Genomic DNA, 18,542 nt, shown 5'->3' on the forward strand with positions numbered 1-18,542 from the left:
GTCAAGTGCACAGAATAGGGCTGTATATACATATATATTTGGTAAATAAACAAATAACATCAGAAAATAGGTGCATATTCAGGAACACATTCACTTATTTATACACATCCAGGAATATAATAATTAATAATATTATAATTACTCCACTTATATACATACAAATCACTGGCTGACTGGGCCTTCGGCTTGATTAATTATAAAAATCATTTGCAGATGTGGCTCGGAAACGCATTATCATTGGTGTTCTGGATGAGGGAGATCCCGATGGTATTAAGCAATACAGGTGCACCGCCGTCATGTACAGATGCGGGCTGGTACCAAGGCCAGATCAAAATAGTAGCTTGTGACGACGACTGAGCGGTCCAGCTCTACAAAGCCGCTATAGCGAAAGTGGGAGTGATATATTCCTGAGATAAACGAGTAGCGGATAGATATTTCGTCTGGCTCAAGGACAAGTGTATGGATACTGGCTACGCCATCACAGCCATACCGGATTATGCAGCAGATCAAAGCTTGCAACCCAAACTTACCAACGGATGGTTGGAAATTCGTCAAGTCATTCGACGAAACGACAACTGAATAGCGTGTGGAGGCTAAAAAGGTCACGATGCAGATTATATTGTTGCTAACGAATGACTCGATTGAACCGTTGAACAAAAGTGGCGGTGAAATTAATTATGGTTTAATTTTAATGTCTCCTGTTGTGTAATAGAGGAAACACGCCATTTATTACTAGAAACCCAATGGAAGTATTAGATATAACAGTTATGTCGGAGGAACTGATAGATAAATTAAAACGATGGAGGGTTCTAGAAAAGCATTATTTTTTAGATCACCGGTATATTGACTAGTGCACATGTAAGAGCTAAAAAGTAATATTCCTATGATTCCCCCGTTACAATCTAAGAATAGAGAGGACGTAAACACCTTAGTTGAAAGATTCACAGAATCTTATCAGCAAACATTAGAACTTACTCGCGTAGTGGCATGTCCACTTACTCGAGGTAATGGAAGAATTAGGCCCCAATGGTGGTCCCCTGAGTTAAAAAATCACAGAAAGACTGCAGGAGGCAATTTAATGCCTATAAGTAGAGCAGTACTGGGACCGTTACTACAGCCTTATAAAGTAATACAAATCGGAAATTAGGAAATCAAAACGAAAATCATAGAAATCCTTCTGTGAAGAAATCAAGACCACATTAGAAGCGTTTCGGTTAAGAAAAGTAGTAGCAAAATCTGCATATAACATAGGGTATCATCAGAAGCCAGATCAGAGTTGGACGGAATCCAGTGAAGAATCCTTAAAATTGCTTATGGATACACACTTCCCGGGCTTCTCAGAGAGATTCACCGCTGAGTATACACTAGATACTGAAGTGGAGATGGATCCTAATATTGTGGACTTAATATCAGAAGATAAGATAAGACGGGCAATTAACATTTTTAGGCCTTTTAAATCTGCGGGACCTGACGGTTTATTCCCGGCTCAACTACAGAAATCGTTCAGTTACTCCAGAAAAGTTAGCAGTTTCACAGCACGTGTACTCTAAAGGAAAATCCACGGAAATAGCTCTAAACTCGGTGGTGACAGAGATTGTAAGGGCTCTGGAAGTAAAGAAACACGTTTTTATAACCTTCTTGGACATAGAAGGCGCTTTTCACAACATCCAGCCTAAGGTCATAATCAATTCGCTTAAAGATCTGAATGTCTCGGAATCACTCATGAAACTTATAGAACATGTGATTTCAGGCAGGCTCATATCTTCAAATATCCCCGCGGACCTTATGCAAACAAGTTTAAATGAGATAAATAGGTGGGCAAAATCCTGTGGATTAAGGCTAAATGCAAGTAAAACGGAGATAGTGATATTTACCATGAAACACAAGATTCCAGAATTCACACTACCTTCAATAAACGACACCTCGCTACTAATAAGTGAGAAAGTAAGCTATCTGGGACTAATTGTATACAGGAAAGTATCATGGAAACCAAACATGGATGCAAGGGTAAAGAAAGTAGCTTTAGCACTATACACCTGCAAGAAGATGGTTAGACCAACATGGGGACTAATACCCCACGTATCACATTGGCTTTACACGGCTGTGGTAAGGCCGATTATGACCATCTGGGGCCAATAATGGAAAAGAAGTACGCAGTAAAGCGAATGGTACGTTTACAAAGAGTGGCATGTATATGTATCAGTGGAGCTCTCGGAACATCGCCAAGCCAGGCATTAGATGTTATTTTATATTTACTGCCTATAGATCTGTTCTGTAAGCAAGAGGCGGCAAACTCGGCATTGTTTTGTTTTAGCGTCCTCGGCGTCGACTTTTACGTAAGCCAACAATCTGCTCTCAGGCTATTTAAGAACCACTAAATGTGATTATTTTACCATTCTCGGATGATATCTCCCATTTCCTTCTTCGCTCGTTAGAGAGTTGTTTTTTCTGTCATCAAAGGAGAAGCAATCCCAGCATTTCTTTCTTTCACCTGAATCTTTAGATTTGTCCATAATTATTGGTTCCCCATTTTCATCTTTAAAGTCAATATCTTTGAAAAACGATGTGGCCAAAAAAGCAACCCTATTACAGATTTCTTGCAGTTGGCATGGCAAACAGGTCAGGAAAAAAAGTTGGATGAAGACTAGTTGGCGCCAGTGTTGATTGTTGGTCAACAGCAATCGCCTCGAATTCGAGAATGGTTAGCTTCCTCTTACTGTGCTGATCAATTATAAACTCTTGGAGTTCAATGGGTATTAAACCACAGCAGCAAGGCAATGTTTTTGCGCACTGACATTTTTCAATATAATACACTTGATCAATTGTTTCCAGAAACGTTGAAGACTTACTTGGTCTACTTTTAAATTTTATTTCATTATGATATTTATTTAACAATGTTTTCTGTTTTTTCGAGGCAGTTTTTTCATTGATTAACGGAATGTTTAGTTTATTCCAAATTTCCCAAATTTTGTTTGCCACTTGTGTGTTAAGATACCGTACGATTGCTTGTTTTTGTTATTTTTTGCTCAGCCAAGCGTAAAAATTAATAGTAATTTAATATGTCATGATTACTTGGTAGATTTAGATCACTTAAATCTCTTGACAAGCTAATATTCAGACTGCGAAGAACACAACACCCGGAGTTCATTGAAATTGTATCAATTTCTGAATTGGTGGAATCAACTGACATTGCAGACGTTTCCATTATAATTTATTAATCGAAAACTATTTAAAATTTGAAAAAAATTATTTAGAACATACTATTGTTTATTCAACGCAGACCACTTGTGTGGTAAGTTACAAAAGCCTGCTAGTATTGCACTAATTGCATGGCATGCTGTTATTTTTAAAACAATAGGTTTTTGAGTACAATTTAATAAGTATGACCTCAATATCCAAAGTCGCTCTGCGCGAACTGGGAATTAATTTCAGACCCATGGTTTCTTGGCAAAACTTTCTTAGAACTTATGCGGTATGTGTATGTATGTGTATACATGCATATGTATACATGTAAATGGAAAAAAATCGGACCATTGCTACCCCAAATAAATACCATTAAGTGAAAACTTAAACTATTTTAAACATTCTCGCGAATAAACTCGTAGAAGTAGAAAATTTAGGTTTGTTATAGGTTCTAGGTGCTTAGTCGATTCTTAAATCTAATTTGGCGTAACAAAGGATTGGCGTAAGGTTTAGCTCGCCGTAATGATAGAACTGGACACTGCCCGATGGGGCTACATGTCGTGAGGTTAAATATTCTGACGAATGCAAATGTGGAGACATCGAGGACCTTCTCCTCCATCTTTTGCTAAACTGCTACTGAAACATCTTGGCTGGTCAAACTTCGGAGGACCAGTTGAACTGTCCCGATTACAAATTAGTTGCCTGTACAAATTCGCACAATGCGCAAAACGCTTTGTCGTCACTTGAGTGTCTTTTCGAGTTTGGAATTTGGGGAATCACAAAGGACTGGCTACGAAGTCGCATTCTTTTGCGATTCATTTTTGTACTCGATTGGATAATCGTACCTTTTGTAGTGATCAGTGTGTTTTTATTAAAGCCTCGGGCAATGTCAATTAGATTTATCTGCATCCTAATCTCTTCTCCTATAAATTAACAAATTTCAACAAACAATAATTATTAATTGTACTATGTATTTCAAATATTTTTGGTGCATAATTTAATCACTTACTTTTGCTTACATTTAATTTGCTTACATGTTTGCGCACACCAATTTCATACATATTAATTAAAGTGAATTTATTCCGAATATTTTCCTGCGAATTCGTTTTTCAGAACCTGCCTTTTTTTATACATATATTTTTTATTTTAATATTTATTTGACATTGCAAGTAGTTCAAAAATATTGACAAAAGAAAGACTAACAAGCAACTTGAGTATGATATAAATGTATAGATATTACGAAATTACAAAACTACTCAGAGAGTATTGACTAATTTAAAAGATCGCTGGGTTTTACCCTAGAGACCGACCGATTAATCGGCCTTGGTATCGGCATCGGCCAGTATCGGCCACAAAATTCAGCATTGGCATCGGCCATATTTGGCCAATTCTTTCTACTTTTTTCGGATTACACTAAAATACATTTTTTTTTTTACTTTTTTGATTTCTTTAAAGCATACATGTTCTGTTTACCATATAAAACACAGTAATTCACATTTGACTAAACTAATAATTCATCACGATGATAATTTAAGGCTAGAATAAAGAAATTCAATAATTTTGCATTAAATTGAAGGTTTTAGTTAGCACTGCTAGAAAGATTCGATTTATGTCAAATATTCACAGTTTTGTTTAACAACTTGTTGAGATTTTGAAAAAATTACATAAAGCCACTATTATAGAAGCATTCGTAACTAGGAGAGTCTATTTTTAAAAGTTCGACATAGACAGGATCACGTAATAATCACTTGGTGCTGGCCTGGACGATAAGGTGCATGCAAAAGAACCCCCCAAAAGGTTTCCGAAGTTTCTATCGAGTCATTATGACTATGTGACGCCTTTCACAATGCGAGCTATAAATAACAAAAGTCATCTCTTTGAAAATAACGGATTATTTTTACTCTTCTTCTTCTTCTTGATTGGCGTGGACACCGCTTACGCAGTTATAGCCGAGTCCACAACACCGCGCCACGGATTTCTCCGTTGGCGCCAATTGGTAATACCATGTGAGACAGTTCCTTCTCCACCTGGTCCTTCCATCGGAGTGGAGGCCTCCCTCTTCCTCGGCTTCCACCAGCGGGTACCGCATCGAACACTTTCAGAACATATCGTCCATTCGTATAACATGACCCCTAGCCAGTGTAGCCGTTGTGTTTTTATTATTTTTACTAGACCTACAATTTTCAAATATTGGCCTTAATGCTCATATTTGTTCTTAAAGGAAAAAGTCTGTATTACTGATTCGCTTTGAGGAAACGCGAATAACTCATTTTATCTATCACCATATATCTTATAATAATAATTTATTTAGTTTTGAATATTACTTAAATGAATAAACAACTTCATATTTACTTTTGTTACTATACTAATTTACTAAATAAAGTTGTTGATGAAAGAATCTGCCGATTAATCGGCATCTGCCAAAAATTTGGTATCGGTCGACAACTATTTTACCCGTCTTGGTGGTCCATCTCTAGAAGTTAACATGCCTACTTCTTCGTTACAATGCTTTAGTATCCGGGCTTCAATGTGCTGCTTCAATTTTTAATATTTCTGCGTTAACTGAGTATCAGTGCTCTATATCAGCACAATTACTATACCAAGGCGCCTTGACAATTAGCCTTAGTACTTTGTTTTGGAATTGTTGGATGACTTTATTGTTATTTGCGTTAGTAAATTTACAATACCAAGGCGCTTTGACAATTAGCCTTAGTATTTTGTTTTGGAATTGTTGGATGACTTTATTATTATTTGCGTTAGTACATCCCCAGAATTGTGCACCATAGCGGTCTGAGTACTTGTTTATTGTTAAGTCACTTATTTTCGAGGGGTAACACTGTTTTGATACCTATTATCCAATTATTATTCTTGAGTCGCATGCATAGTATTTGGCGGAGTTGAAGTATCGTATTCGTACACCGTCTATGAAAATTGGTAAGTTCTATATCTTGTTGTACGTGGTTTTGGTGTTTGTAGACTTTTACAGCTTTTCCAAAGAGAGTAATCGGAATTTCTTTCATTGGTTAAGGACCGAAGATATTTTGCCAAACTTTCATTTTTAAAGCTCATAATTTTCCAATTAGGATCTTTCGAAACTTTATTATACTCTCACAACAAAAGCAATAATAGTAGTATAGCTAACAGCTATAACTTAGCCATAAATTGAACCTATGAAAGTGAAATTTGGTATGAAGGATTGCCCTAGTGAGGGGCATATTTGGATGTAATTTTTTTGGGGAAAGTGGGCGTGGCCCTGCCCCAAATAGGTTTTTCGTAAATATCTAGCAAACCAATAAAACTATATAAACCAAACTTTCTGCAGTCGGTTCCCTTTCGTCCCCACCACACACCATGAAAATAGTTGAAATCGGAAAATAACCACACCCAGCTCCCATACAAAGGTTAGGTTGAAACTTACTAAGAATGTGTTAACTCACTAACAAAAAACATCAGAAACACTAAATTTTACAGAGGAAATAGCAGAAAGAAGCTGCACTCAGATTTTTTTACAAAATGGAAAATGGGCGTGGTATCGCCCACTTATGGGTTAAAACCATATCTCTGGTACTACTCGACATATTTCAATGAAATTCGGTATATAATATTTTCTTGACTCTCTGATGACACGTGTGGAATGGAGGCTCACAACCACGACTACATTCCTTATAACTCAATTTTCAATTTCATCTCATTCCTTCACTTTATAATAAATACATAAGGAACCAATGAAGATAGTGTTTTATTCCACAAATACTGTGAAAAAAATTGTCGAAATCGGACTATAACTGTTCAATGCCCCGGATATCGAATATGAAGAACTCAGTGCCTAAGGGTAATTTTTCACCGAAAATATCAGTAAAACTCTCAGAATCTCAATTTAATTCAGAGGAAATTTTTCTTCTAATAGTGTGTCTCTGTGCCAGAAATGATTAAAATCGGGTCCTAACTTTCCCCAGCTCTCATATACCTAATTATGCATGTATGTGATTGGCGTTGAAACCGATTAGCCGGTTATAGCCGAATCGGACGGATAGGCTCACACAGATGGAAAGACCATCTCTAGTTGAACAATATAGCGAAGTGACAATTGACCCTTACTTCTAAGCACTATCAGGTGGTGGATATCATTAGGAATAAGATAGTGGGATCAGCAGATTCGATCCTGTCTTCCTTTAACACTATCCTTAATTTTGATGCCATCATAGCCAGACTTGATTTTGCATATGCAGATAAAAAACCTGTCTACATATTAGAACAGGAAATGTCCACTCTCCGCCAAGGAAAGAGGACAATCACAGAATTTTACGACGAGGTCGAATAAGGATGTCTCAGAATCACTAAACACAAAGTACCGTCGATACCGATGCATTACGAGTATTTATATCCAGATTAAATCGCATTTTTCCCTCGCAGTTCGGCGCCAGTTGGAGATTCCAAGTGTAACCAGGTCGCTCTCCACCTGGTCCCACCAACGGAGTAAAGGTCTTCGGCTTCCTCCGGCGGGTACTGCATCGAACACTTTCTGAACTGGAGTGTTTTCGTCCATTCGGAAAACATGACCTAGCCAGCCTACCTAATTATAGGGTTTTCAAAAATACGATGGACTTAATAGCTTATAAATCGGTTAATATGTGAAATATCTTCGCCAAATTAAATGAGCATATAATCTTAGATATAATGTATGTTGATGGTGAAAATGAGTGAAATCGGTTCAGGAATTACCTCAGCCTATATACTATATATGATGATTTTCGTGTTTATACTCTCGCAACAAAAGTTGCTAAAGAGAGTATTATAGTTTTGTTCCCCTAACGGTTGTTTGTAAGTCATAAAACTAAACGAGTTAGATATAGGGTTATATATATCAAAATGATCAGGGTGACGAGACGAGTCAAAATCCGAATGTCTGTCTGTCCGTCCGTCCGTCCGTCCGTGCAACGGATAACTTGAGTAAAAATTGAGATATCTTGATGAAACTTGGAACACACGTTCCTTGGGACCGTGAGAGGGTTGCTTTCGAAAATGGGCAAAATCGGACCACTGCCACGCCCACAAAATGGCGAAAACCGAAAACACATAAAGTGTCATAACTAAGCCATAAATAAAGTTATAAAAGTAAAATTTAAAATAGAGGTTCGCACTAGGAAGGGGCATATTTGGATGTAATTTTTTTATGAAAGTGGGCGTGGCCCCATCCCCAAATCGGTTATTTGTATATAACTCGCAAACCAATAAAGCTATATAAACCAAAAACCCCACTACACACCATGAAAATAGTTGAAATCGGATAATAACCACGCCCACCTCCCATACAAAGGTTAGGTTGAAACTTACTAAAAGTGAGTTAACTCAGTAACGAAAAACGTCAGAAACACTAAATTTCACATAAGAAATGGCAGATAGAAACTGCACTCAGATTTTTTTACAAAATGGAAAATGGGCGTGGCATCGCCCACTTATGGGTCAAAAACCATATCTCAGGAACTACTCGACCGATTTCAATGAAACTTGGTTTGTAATAGTTTCCTTACATCCCAATGATATGTTGTGAAAATAGGCCAAATCGCTTCACAACCACGCCAACTTCCTATATACCAGCACTTTGAAGACGATCTGAATCGTTAACTTTACAATATATAAAGGAAGCACTAGTGAAGATATCGATGCAGAACTTTGCACAAATACTACCTTTATAGTGTGGAAACCCCATTCTAAAAATCGCCGAAATCGGACCATAGGTTTTCAAGGCCCCATGTATCGAACATGAGGACCTCGGTGCTTCTAACCTAATATTAGGGTTTCCAACTTTCAATGGACTTTATACAATATATATGATGAATATGTGGGTCAAATTGTGTATTATATAATATAAATAAAGTTAAATAAATAAATTGCGAGAGTATAAAATGTTCGGTTACAGCCGAACTTAGCCCTTCCTTACTTGTTCTATTGGACTTTATGCCGAATATATGGGTCAAATTGTGAGTATAAAACAGTCTCGACCAAACTACCACACGCACAAAATTATACAAATGTTAGTTAAGAAGAACAAGAAGCGAAGCAAGCAGCGAAACAAAAAGTAAACAAAGCAGCTACACCGAAAAAGGTTTCATAATTAAAAAATATGTTTATTTTAGTTTATTCAATTATTTTATTAATGTCAATTTCATATTCATAATTTTTGAAGCTTGTAGATATCGTTTATTGTGTTCTTATATAAAGTTGAATCCAGACATACAATTTCTAAGTCTATATATTGAACATCTAAAAATATATGAACTTATTTGTTCTGTTCGACGGACTAGCGTGGGGCGGGACAAAGGGACAGATTCTAATATCCGACAGGCATCATAACCTTTGTTTCCAAAACATCTAAAAAATTCAAGATTATTTTCATTTTCATACATAAAAAATTGATCAATTTTTTTTGCTCAGTGCAAGAACAAATTTTGCCGTAGCGAGTGTCTGATTTGCTTTAGCGAACGAGTAAGGTGTTGCTTGTTCTACTGCGGGTATGTTGGTGTGAAAAAACGAACGCTCAACTGTAGGTGTGAAAAAACGAAGACTAAAAATAGTAGGAGCTGGTCGACACTGGTATAAAATATTCGGTTGCAATCGAACTTAGCATTTCCTTACTTGTTTAAAATATATTTATCGACAGGGCAACGAGTTTGATGTCACTTACGGTGTACTCTTCCAAGCTGCATGTTGCGTGCTTATTGTAAAGTCTAAAAATTCAGATTCCAGTTGGTCTGTATTTAATATAGTGTCATATTTACTTTCATAACATTCCATGATCTATCTGAAGTATTCTCAATCTGTACGTTTATTGCACAAAGCCGCTATATTGTCTTTAAAGATGACGGTTTAATTATAGATTAAATATATTGGAGATAGATCGACAGATAGTTTCAGGATATTTTGCCGACAATGAAAAAATCTATTAGGTCTGGAATCGTTTGACTATCTGATGGCCAATATGATGGTAAGCCAGTCGAAAATGCATAGCTCCGGTTGACTGCAGTGCTTTATAAAATTCTTTCCCCTTTGAAGTCGTAAGCCTTGAACCCCAGAACGTATTATTTGCGTTGAAATCTCCACCCAATATGAATATATGCCTGTGTCTGTTTATTAAGTTTTGGTACTCTTCAAATTGGATTTGATGCCTTGGAGTACTATACACAGAGGTAAATGAGAGTGAACTTTTAACTCCGTAAATTGTCACTGTTGTAGTTTGAAACTTTTCAGTTGCAAGTTTTTCTTCCTCGAAGTGTTTAATCGTATTTTTAATTAATATTGCACTTCCGCCGCGGTCGCAATTGCTTAGATGAATTGTATGAAGATTTTCATAGTTTTTAATTTTAAAATAGTTTCGTAAAATGTGTCTCCGATATCATACATACGTCAACCTTTTCCGAATTCAATATAATTTCGATTTCATTCTTATGTTTGATAAACCCATTTGAGTTCCAAGAAGAATCTTTATTGATTTAGACAGACAGACTGCCTACCTCGCAATGTTGCGATCGACCTCAACACGAGCGGGATGGGAAAGATACCGAGAACTGAAGAGGGAAGGAGACGCATTTGCAGACGTAAAAAGAAAGAGGCCGAAATGCGTGAGTATGAAGAGCTTGACAAGCTGGTAGACAGAGGTAATGCTTTACCGGAGCATCCCCATGTAGAGACCAAGGTGGTAATCTGGTAACCGATGTCAAGGCATACTGGGACTATGGAGGGAACACTTCTCCGACTTGCTGAATGACAGTGAAAGTACAACACCAGGAGATGGCGAACCCGATTCCCTAATCTGACGATTGGATCTCAGTGTACTCTGCTCAATCCACAAAAAGGGAGACCCCACAATTTGCGCCAACTATCGTGGGACAAGCCTCCTTAACATCGCTTATAAAGTTCTATGTGAAAGACTAAAGCCCACCGTCAACTGATTGGACCTTATCAGTGTGGCTTTAGACCTGGAAAATCCAAAACAGACCAGATATTTACACACACCATCTATTTGTCGACTTTAAAGCTGCTTTCGACAGCACGAAAAGGAGGTACCTTTATGTCGCGATGTCTGAATTTGGTATCCCCGCAAAACTAATACGGCTGTGTAATACGGACGGAAAGGACCTCTCCGAGCCGTTCGATACCAAACCAGATTTCAGACAAGGTGACTCGCCATCGTGTGACTTCTTTAACCTGATGCTGGAAAAAATAGTTCGAGCCGCAGAGCTAAACAGAGAAGGTACAATTTTTTATAAAGTGTACAGCTACTGGCGTACGCCGATAATATCGATATCATTGGAAACAACACTCACGCAAACAGTCAGCGCATTCGCGTCTTGGCTCCCACGTCACTGTTGACAGTCACAACTTTGAAGTTGTGGATAATTTCGTATACCTGGATAATTTCGTAAACCTACGATAATAATGTCAGCCTTGAAATCCAACGCAGAATCACTCTTGCCAACAGGTGCTACTATGGACTGAGTAGGCAATTGAAAAGTAAAGTCCTCTTTCGACGAACAAAAACTAAATTCTACAAGTCCCTTATCATTCACGTCCTACTTTATGGTGCGGAAGCGTGGACGGTGTCAACATCCGATGAGACGGCACTAGGAGTTTTCGAGAGAAAGGTTTTGCGGAATATTTATGGTCCCTTAAACATTGGCAACGGCGAATACCGCAGAAGATGGAATGATGAGCTGTATGTGCTGTTCGACGACATAGACATAGTCCATCGAATAAAAAGACAGCGATTACGCTGGCTGGGTCATGTTGTTCGAATGGACGAAAGTGCAACAGCTCTGAAAGTTTTCGATGCAGTATCCGCTGGTGGAAGCCGACGAAGAGGGAGACCTCCACTCCGATGGAAGGACCATATAGAGAAGGGCATGTCTTCACTAGGTATTAATAATTGGCGCCAAACTGCCAAAAGGAGAGATGCGTGGCGCGCTTTAGTGGACTCGGCTATAACCGCGTAAGCGATGTCTACGCCAGTCAAGAAGAAGAATGATAAAATTGGTTTTTTCTTCCGATTTTGCAATAGTATATAGTTGGTAATAGTTACTGCCGTTGGTTTGTCTAGACACCAATTATTGGCGGAAGCCGCTAATTATTTTTTGCAATAAGCGTTTAATGTTGGTTTATCTGCTTTTCCAGAGGATCGGGAGAATACTCCGCTTTTTGTTTTTTAGCAGGACTTTCTTTAATATCCATTCAGTTTCTCTAGCTAATTCCTCTTCATCTGTTGAGAAATCGACCTTATTTTCCGATGGTCGGAAGATCGATGGACTTAAGCTTCACCCCACAAGACGAAGCTAACTCATACACCACTACACATGCACAATTTTTTCAGTTTTTACCAACACTTACACCATACAACTTTTTGTAGTTAGCGGTAGTTATTCATTCATTAACCCTGAATAAGAGAGAGATGCACGTACTACAATGAGCCGTTCAAAAACGCCGCCATGACCGCCATTCATTTGAAAAGAAAATTTGAAGTGAGTGGATGTAATGTAATGTAATGATGTGCGTATTAATAATTTGTTACTGATATTATTTTATATTTATAGTAAATTTTCTTTTTACAGGGCGATACTATGTTTGACTGGGTTCTGCAGAGTATTTCAAAGGGATATAATTGCAGAAAATGGTTCTTGGAAGGCAAATCGAGCTGCAACGCACATCTGGTGCGTACAAGTTAACGTATCGCGTAACGTAAAGCGCTACACAAGTGCAGCTATGACTGTGATTGAAGCGCAAATAACAACAACACGCGCGGCTCATGTTGCAGACAGTCAGAAACCCTAGCCAGTGGTAAACAACACCAGCAGTCAACATCGTGGGAATTGCCAAATCAGCAACTAGATCTTGAGGCAATCCACGTGAGGCTTTGGCTAAGTAAGTTTTGGTAGGTGTTAGGCATTTAGGTGCAGACACCGAAAAGTTAGTTGTAAGAACTCGATCGGCGTGAACGGCCGCCCTACATAGTAGGGATATTAATAAAGTTAAAAAATAAAAATGTTTCCCAATGTGAGGCCACGGAAAATATCCTTATAAAAGGATTAGTTAAAGTGGCCGTAGGTTCGAACAAAAACTTTAAATAAAATCTTAAACAAAACCTTAAATCGAATCTTAAACAAAACTTTTAATCAAATCTTAAACAAAACCTTAAATCAAATCTTAAACAAAACTTTAAATAAAATCTTAAACAAAACTTTAAAACAAAACAAAACTCTAACAAAACTTTAACCAAAACTTAATGTGAATTAAATTCTGAATCTTATAAGTGTTTTGATAAGAGTGTTGCGTACCAAGTGAACAAGTTCAGTTTCGTGTGACTTAGAAAGAATAATTGAAACTCCAGCATTCGGAGGATCACCACTAACCACCTCAACGGAGAAAGCAGTGACAGACATCGGAAGCCGAAACTATCAGAGGAACTTGAACCAGGACATTGTAACATAATAATAATGAAACTGTAAGTAGAGTGCTCTTCTTAAGACTAGAACATTAAAAGTGATAAAATACAAAAATAAAAGATTGTAAACTGTAACAAAGTGACCAGGGATAATATAGAACAAGAATGCTAAATAGACCAGCCTATTAGATTAAAAAATATTAACGAAGATGGACGAAAATACAATTGGAACTTTAATGAATGCCGCTGTTCGGACGGATAGGCTCACACAGATGGAAAGACCATCTCTAGTTGAACAATATAGCGAAGTTACAATTGACCCTTACTTCTAAGCACTATCAGGTGGTGGATATCATTAGGAATAAGATAGTGGGATCAGCAGATTCGATCCTGTCTTCCTTTAACACTATCCTTAATTTTGATGCCATCATAGCCAGACTTGATTTTGCATATGCAGATAAAAAACCTGTCTACATATTAGAACAGGAAATGTCCACTCTCCGCCAAGGAAAGAGTACAATCACAGAATTTTACGACGAGGTCGAATAAGGATGTCTCAGAATCACTAAACACAAAGTACCGTCGATACCGATGCATTACGAGTATTTATATCCAGATTAAATCGCATTTTTCCCTCGCAGTTCGGCGCCAGTTGGAGATTCCAAGTGTAACCAGGTCGCTCTCCACCTGGTCCCTCCAACGGAGTAAAGGTCTTCGGCTTCCTCCGGCGGGTACTGCATCGAACACTTTCTGAACTGGAGTGTTTTCGTCCATTCGGAAAACATGACCTAGCCAGCCTACCTAATTATAGGGTTTTCAAAAATACGATGGACTTAATAGCTTATAAATCGGTTAATATGTGAAATATCTTCGCCAAATTAAATGAGCATATAATCTTAGATATAATGTATGTTGATGGTGAAAATGAGTGAAATCGGTTCAGGAATTACCTCAGCCTATATACTATATATGATGATTTTCGTGTTTATACTCTCGCAACAAAAGTTGCTAAAGAGAGTATTATAGTTTTGTTCCCCTAACGGTTGTTTGTAAGTCATAAAACTAAACGAGTTAGATATAGGGTTATATATATCAAAATGATCAGGGTGACGAGACGAGTCAAAATCCGAATGTCTGTCTGTCCGTCCGTCCGTCCGTCCGTGCAACGGATAACTTGAGTAAAAATTGAGATATCTTGATGAAACTTGGAACACACGTTCCTTGGGACCGTGAGAGGGTTGCTTTCGAAAATGGGCAAAATCGGACCACTGCCACGCCCACAAAATGGCGAAAACCGAAAACACATAAAGTGTCATAACTAAGCCATAAATAAAGTTATAAAAGTAAAATTTAAAATAGAGGTTCGCACTAGGAAGGGGCATATTTGGATGTAATTTTTTTAGGAAAGTGGGCGTGGCCCCATCCCCAAATCGGTTATTTGTATATAACTCGCAAACCAATAAAGCTATATAAACCAAATTTTCCGCAGTCAGTTCTCTTACGTACCCCACTACACACCATGAAAATAGTTGAAATCGGATAATAACCACGCCCACCTCCCATACAAAGGTTAGGTTGAAACTTACTAAAAGTGAGTTAACTCAGTAACGAAAAACGTCAGAAACACTAAATTTCACATAAGAAATGGCAGATAGAAACTGCACTCAGATTTTTTTACAAAATGGAAAATGGGCGTGGCATCGCCCACTTATGGGTCAAAAACCATATCTCAGGAACTACTCGACCGATTTCAATGAAACTTGGTTTGTAATAGTTTCCTTACATCCCAATGATATGTTGTGAAAATAGGCCAAATCGCTTCACAACCACGCCAACTTCCTATATACCAGCACTTTGAAGACGATCGGAATCGTTAACTTTACAATATATAAAGGAAGCACTAGTGAAGATATCGATGCAGAACTTTGCACAAATACTACCTTTATAGTGTGGAAACCCCATTCTAAAAATCGCCGAAATCGGACCATAGGTTTTCAAGGCCCCATGTATCGAACATGAGGACCTCGGTGCTTCTAACCTAATATTAGGGTTTGCAACTTTCAATGGACTTTATACAATATATATGATGAATATGTGGGTCAAATTGTGTATTATATAATATAAATAAAGTTAAATAAATAAATTGCGAGAGTATAAAATGTTCGGTTACACCCGAACTTAGCCCTTCCTTACTTGTTCTATTGGACTTTATGCCGAATATATGGGTCAAATTGTGAGTATAAAACAGTCTCGACCAAACTACCACACGCACAAAATTATACAAATGTTAGTTAAGAAGAACAAGAAGCGAAGCAAGCAGCGAAACAAAAAGTAAACAAAGCAGCTACACCGAAAAAAGTTTTCATAATTAAAAAATATGTTGATTTTAGTTTATTCAATTATTTTATTAATGTCAATTTCATATTCATAATTTTTGAAGCTTGTAGATATCGTTTATTGTGTTCTTATATAAAGTTGAATCCAGACATACAATTTCTAAGTCTATATATTGAACATCTAAAAATATATGAACTTATTTGTTCTGTTCGACGGACTAGCGTGGGGCGGGACAAAGGGACAGATTCTAATATCCGACAGGCATCATAACCTTTGTTTCCAAAACAACTAAAAAATTCAAGATTATTTTCATTTTCATACATAAAAAATTGATCAATTTTTTTGCTCAGTGCAAGAACAAATTTTGCCGTAGCGAGTGTCTGATTTGCTTTAGCGAACGAGTAAGGTGTTGCTTGTTCTACTGCGGGTATGTTGGTGTGAAAAAACGAACGCTCAACTGTAGGTGTGAAAAAACGAAGACTAAAAATAGTAGGAGCTGGTCGACACTGGTATAAAATATTCGGTTGCAATCGAACTTAGCATTTCCTTACTTGTTTAAAATATATTTATCGACAGGGCAACGAGTTTGATGTCACTTACGGTGTACTCTTCCAAGCTGCATGTTGCGTGCTTATTGTAAAGTCTAAAAATTCAGATTCCAGTTGGTCTGTATTTAATATAGTGTCATATTTACTTTCATAACATTCCATGATCTATCTGAAGTATTCTCAATCTGTACGTTTATTGCACAAAGCCGCTATATTGTCTTTAAAGATGACGGTTTAATTATAGATTAAATATATTGGAGATAGATCGACAGATAGTTTCAGGATATTTTGCCGACAATGAAAAAATCTATTAGGTCTGGAATCGTTTGACTATCTGATGGCCAATATGATGGTAAGCCAGTCGAAAATGCATAGCTCCGGTTGACTGCAGTGCTTTATAAAATTCTTTCCCCTTTGAAGTCGTAAGCCTTGAACCCCAGAACGTATTATTTGCGTTGAAATCTCCACCCAATATGAATATATGCCTGTGTCTGTTTATTAAGTTTTGGTACTCTTCAAATTGGATTTGATGCCTTGGAGTACTATACACAGAGGTAAATGAGAGTGGACTTTTAGCTCCGTAAATTGTCACTGTTGTAGTTTGAAACTTTTCAGTTGCATGTTTTTCTTCCTCAAAGTGTTTAATCGTATTTTTAATTAATATTGCACTTCCGCCGCGGTCGCAATTGCTTAGATGAATGGTATGAAGATTTTCATAGTTTTTAATTTTAAAATAGTTTCGTAAAATGTGTCTCCGATATCATACATACGTCAACCTTTTCCGAATTCAATATAATTTCGATTTCATTCTTATGTTTGATAAACCCATTTGAGTTCCAAGAAGAATCTTTATTGATTTAGACATCTTTGGTGTTAAAAAAATATTATTCAAATTTGCATAAACGATTTTGTAAGGAGGTGTTGAATTCGTCTTGCTTATTTAATTTCTGTAAGATCTGTGATAAAATGTTGTTATTGGAAGTCATTATTAGTATTTTTTGAAACATAAGTTGCTTTTTTTGATGTTTCAGATATAATTTTATGAACTTCTTGTTGATAGGGTTCATTACTTTTCACTTTGAAATTTACAGGATCTTCTATCTTTCGAGCTATACCGTCAACTTTTTCGGGCCAATTGTTTTAGCTCGTAGTTTTTGCAATTCTTTGGCAACAATACACCCTCTATAGTTGGCTGGATGCGTCTCGCCACATTTACAGCATTTAGGCTGCTGTTGCTCTGGTTTTGAATATTATGAGGTCTTTTGTCTTTTGCTTACCGAAGTACTTAACGCATATTGGCTGCTTTCCACAACAGTTTTGTGTGTGGCCAAATGACTGGCAATGCTTGCATAATCCTTGCTCTTTTAAATCTTTAATAATAGATTGCGGATCATAAGAATTTTGCAATTTTTTTATAATAACTCTAACTGACCGTGTTTCTCAAAGCAATATTAAGGTATTATACATATATTCTTACTCGAAAGTGCTTTTGGCATGCTTCTGTAGTCTTGTATAGAGAAGGTGTTTAGCTTGTATATTCCATTATTTAAAAGTTTAATAATAAAAAAGGTTCGACATCGAGAAGCTGCAATCACAACCGACAGCCGAAAGATTTTATACACGACTTGCACTCCTGCTCTCTGAGAGCGCTCATCAGCATCTCGGTATGAGGGAACTGTGGAAGGCATATCAAACTCCTTACGTACACTGCAACCGAAGCTTCCGGAAAAGTCAAAAAAACAGCTGGTATGATGAGGATTGTCGTCTCACAGTGCAGAGAAAACAGACTGCCTACCTCGCAATGTTGCGATCGACCTCAACACGAGCGGGATGGGAAAGATACCGAGAACTGAAGAGGGAAGGAGACTCATTTGCAGACGTAAAAAGAAAGAGGCCGAAATGCGTGAGTATGAAGAGCTTGACAAGCTGGTAGACAGAGGTAATGCTTTACCGGAGCATCCTCATGTAGAGACCAAGGTGGTAATCTGGTAACCGATGTCAAGGCATACTGGGACTATGGAGGGAACACTTCTCCGACTTGC

This window comes from Zeugodacus cucurbitae, chromosome 6 (genome assembly GCF_028554725.1).
Source record: "Zeugodacus cucurbitae isolate PBARC_wt_2022May chromosome 6, idZeuCucr1.2, whole genome shotgun sequence".
Taxonomy (NCBI): Eukaryota; Metazoa; Arthropoda; class Insecta; order Diptera; family Tephritidae; genus Zeugodacus; species Zeugodacus cucurbitae.